Source organism: Lycium ferocissimum, chromosome 4 (genome assembly GCF_029784015.1).
Source record: "Lycium ferocissimum isolate CSIRO_LF1 chromosome 4, AGI_CSIRO_Lferr_CH_V1, whole genome shotgun sequence".
NCBI classification, from domain to species: domain Eukaryota; kingdom Viridiplantae; phylum Streptophyta; class Magnoliopsida; order Solanales; family Solanaceae; genus Lycium; species Lycium ferocissimum.
The window spans coordinates 10,473,338-10,477,781 of NC_081345.1; the positions used below are offsets into that span (position 1 = coordinate 10,473,338).

General features: G+C 43.2%; 1 non-coding gene and 1 pseudogene across 1 annotated transcript; both read left to right on the forward strand.

The window, feature by feature from the left end:
• Positions 1-2,047: 2,047 nt before the first annotated feature.
• Positions 2,048-3,257, forward strand: LOC132053728 (photosystem II CP47 reaction center protein-like; annotated as a pseudogene).
• A 430-nt stretch (positions 3,258-3,687) lies between these two features.
• On the forward strand, positions 3,688-3,768 carry TRNAL-CAA (transfer RNA leucine (anticodon CAA)). Its single transcript has one exon. It is a non-coding gene; the product is annotated as a tRNA-Leu (tRNA).
• Positions 3,769-4,444: the final 676 nt, after the last annotated feature.

Sequence of the window (4,444 nt, forward strand, 5' to 3'; positions counted from 1 at the left end):
TCAAAGCGCCTCTCGCCCTTCCATCCCTTGGATAGATAGAGATGGAGGGCAGAGCTTTTGATTTTTTCATGTTGTCAAAGAGTTAAACAATGGTTTTTTCGTGTTGTCAAAGATTTGAACAATGAAAATAGATGGCGAGTGCCTGATCGAATTGATCAGGTCAGGTAGGAACAAGGTTCAAGTCTACCGGTCTGTTAGGATGCCTCAGCTGCATACATCACTGCACTTCCATTTGACACCTATAGTAATGATAAACGGCACGTCTCGCCATGACCTTCTCTTGAATTCTCAAAAAAAACTTCTGTCGCTCCATCTTTGCAGGGGCAGAGAACCCGTCGTTGTCTCGGCTGTGCTACCGGAGGCTCTGGGGAAGTTGGAATAGGAGAGCACTCATCTTGGGGTGGGCTTACTACTTAGATGCTTTCAGCAGTTATCCGCTCTGCACTTGGCTAACCAGCATTTACCGTGGGTATGATAACTGGTACACCAGAGATGTGTCCTTCCCGGTCCTCTCGTACTAGGGAAAGGTCCTCTCAATGCTCTAACGCCCACACCGGATATGGATCGAACTGTCTCACGACGTTCTGAACCTAGCTCACGTACCGCTTTAATGGGCGAACAGCCCAACCCTTGGAACATACTACAGCCCCAGGTGGCGAAGAGTCGACATCGAGGTGCCAAACCTTCCCGTCGATGTGAGCTCTTGGGGACGATCAGCTTGTTATCCCTAGAGTAACTTTTATTCGTTGAGCGACGGCCCTTCCACTCGGCACCATCGGATCACTAAGGCCGACTTTCGACCCCGCTGACGGCGAGTCTTGGCCGTCCAAGCTCCCTTTTGCCTTTGCACTCGAGGGCCAATCTCCGTCCGGCTCGAGGAAACCTTGCACGTCTCCGTTACCTTTTGGAGGCCTACGCCCCCAGAGAACCGTCTATCCGAGGCCGTCCCTTGGCCCGTAGGTCCTAACACAAGGTTAGAATTCTAGCCCTTCCGCAGTGGTATCTCACCGATGGCGGGCCCCTCCCCCCCCCCCCCCCCCCCGAAAGGAGGCCTTCTTCGCCTTCCACCTAAGCTTCGCCGGACAGGCCCAAAGCCAATCCCAGGGAATAGTGAAGCTTCATAGGGTCTTTACTCGTCCAAGTGCGGTAGTCCGCATCTTCACGTACATGTCTATTTCACCGAGCCTCTCTCCGAGACAAGGTACCTAGATCGTTACGCCTTTGCGTGCGGGTCGAAACTTACCCAGCGAGGAATTTTGCTACCTTAGGACCGTTATAGTTACGGCCGCCGTTCACCGGGCTTCGCCGCCGGCTCCCCGTCATCGGTCACCAACTTCCTTGACCTTCCCAAGAAAGATACATGGTCTTAAAGACTTAGCAAGGTACAAAATGTATAATCAAATATCACCACAAGATCTAGTTTCGTTCAAGTAACGGATTCTAGCCAACTCGAAAGGATCTTCTCGATCAATCAGATCATTTTTCCATTAGTTTATTGCACACATATTAATCAAAGAGATAATATTCATCCTTCCTTTCTTCATTAAATGAAAAGAAAGAACTAAATACTATATTTCATTTGAGGTGGAAACGTAACAATTTTTTTTTATTGTCTTTATAATATTCATATTGGTTTTTATTGTATTTATTTTATCTATAGATTCTCAAAATTCATAAAGAAAGACATAATGAATAAACTCAAATTATTACGAATAGGTCTTTCTAATGATAAATAAATATGGACTCATTCGCTCATAGAAAATGGGATCAACTCCCCCATTGCGTATTGGTACTTATCGAGTATAGAATAAATCTGCTTCTCTTTGTTCCTACGAACAAAATTGTTCCATTATTACCAACAGAATAGAACACCCTTGTTCCGAAATAATCGACTGAACAAGAGTGGTCCATAGGATAGTCATATTATAGTCTTTTCCAATGCAATAAAGTTACGTAGTGTCCATTTATCTTTGATATAAGGGGTATTTCCATAGGTTTTCCTTGGTATCGTGTTCATACCGTCGTGTTGAATGATCTCGGTCGGTTGCTTTCTGTTCATATAATGCATACAGCTCTGGTTACTGGTTGGGCGGGTTCGATGGCTCTGTATGAATTAGCAATTTTTGATCCTTCTGATCCTATTCTTGATCCAATGTGGAGACAGGGTATGTTCGTTATACCCTTCATGACTCGTTTAGGAATAACCAATTCATGGGGCGGTTGGAGTATCTCAGGGGGGGACTGTAACGAATCCGGGTATTTGGAGTTACGAAGGTGTAGCTAGAGCACATATTGTGTTTTCTGGCTTATGCTTTTTGGCAGCTATCTGGCATTGGGTTTATTGGGATCTGGAAATATTTTTTGATGAACGTACAGGAAAACCCTCTTTGGATTTGCCAAAGATCTTTGGAATTAATTTATTTCTCTCAGGGGTGGCTTGCTTTGGTTTTGGTGCATTTCATGTAACAGGCTTGTATGGTCCCGGAATATGAGTGTCCGATCCTTATGGACTAATGGGAAAAGTACAACCTGTAAATCCAGCGTGGGGCGTGGAAGGTTTTGATCCTTTTGTTCCAGGAGGAATAGCCTCTCATCATATTGCAGCAGGAACATTGGGCATATTAGCAGGCCTATTCCATCTTAGCGTCCGTCCGCCACAACGTCTATACAAAGCGTATGGGAAATATTCAAACCGTCATTTCCAGTAGTATTGCAGCTGTCTTTTTGCAGCTTTTGTTGTTGCCGGAACTATGTGTTATGGTTCGACAACTACCCCAATTGAATTATTTGGGCCCACTTATTATCAATGGGATCAGGGGTACTTCCAGCAAGAAATATATCGAAGAGTTAGTGCTGGGCTAGTAGAAAATCAAAGTTTCTCAGATGCCTGGTCTAAAATTCCTAAAAAATTAGCTTTTTATGATTACATCGGCAATAATCCGGCAAAAGGAGGATTATTCAGAGCAGGTTCAATGGATAACGGGAATGGAATAACGGTTGGATGATTAGGACACCCTATCTTTAGAGATAAAGAAGGGTGTGAACTTTTTGTACGTCGTATGCCTACCTTTTTTGAAACATTTCCGGTCATTTTGGTAGACGGCAATGGAATTGTTAGAGACGATGTTCCTTTTAGAAGGGCAGAATCGAAGTATAGTGTTGAACAAGTAGGTGTATCCCTCTTACTAACTGGAATCAAAGAATTAGTAGATCTGTTCCGCCCAAAATGGGAATGGGCTAGGGTTATGAACTTATAATCTAATGATCGAGTCGATTCCATGATTATAAGTTCATTCCATACCGGACCGTGCCGAATAGGGTTATATACATTCTCATTAGAGAAAGGGTCATTCGGCCTATCTAAATAGATACTATGTTTACATATGGATCCCTACATCGTTACATTCTATTTAGGATTAGGAATACGCGTAATCGGACCTCGCTTTTTACGTATCTCTATTGAGATTCTATTCACCTCTTTGAGTGAATCGAGAAATAGATTTGATTGTCTATTTTTTTTATATATATCGGGCATTGCGTATCCTCCGGATAATTCAAATCGAAGCAATTGGATGTCCAACTCGGGCCTATATGACATGACCGATCAATAGATCCACCTTTGTCATATATTCCATACATCACACTAGATAGATATCATATTCATGGAATACAATTCACTTTCAAGATGCCTTGGTGGTGAAATGGTAGACACGCGAGACTCAAAATCTCGTGCTAAAGAGCGTGGAGGTTCGAGTCCTCTTCAAGGCATAATCTTGAGAATGCTCATTTAATGAGCATTCTTAATAAGAGAGCTCGGATCGAATCGGTATATCAATATCGATTAGATCCGAGCTCTTGGAATTGGAATAAATTCGGCAGCGGATCGCGAAATCTTGGTGATCTTCTCTATCTAATGAATGGGGAGTCCGCTTTAAAATTGTCCGCCCTGTACCTGAAAGTGCAAGAGGGGGGGTGAATTGTAAATTTTTTTTTCGTTCGGTAGTCGACTAGGTTAGACCGTAGTCGATCGTTTGCGTCGAGAACACTAAACGCAAAACGAAGGTAAATGACACCAGGAGTTTTATACTTTGGTTCGCATTCAATGTGAATCCTAGTCCGGGGCCCCTTGGAGTTTGCAAGGGTGATCTCTGCAGCTTTTAGTTAAAGGTTTGGTACAATCGAGGTTTGAATGGAGCTCCTACGTCTACACTCAATCGCTCTTAATCTTTTTGATACAAAGCCTCACAAACTGTATTATAACTCTCCTTTCTTTTTTCCTTACACTATAAATCACTCAGACATACAATGCTTATGAAAAGTAAAGTAGAGTACTAGGAGAATGAGACTAAGCATAACGCATTGGTGTGTGAGGCAGCCCTTTTATAGATGTTTTGGGCTTTTCACGTAGAGATCAACCCAGGATTTGATCCTTGGAAACGGAATT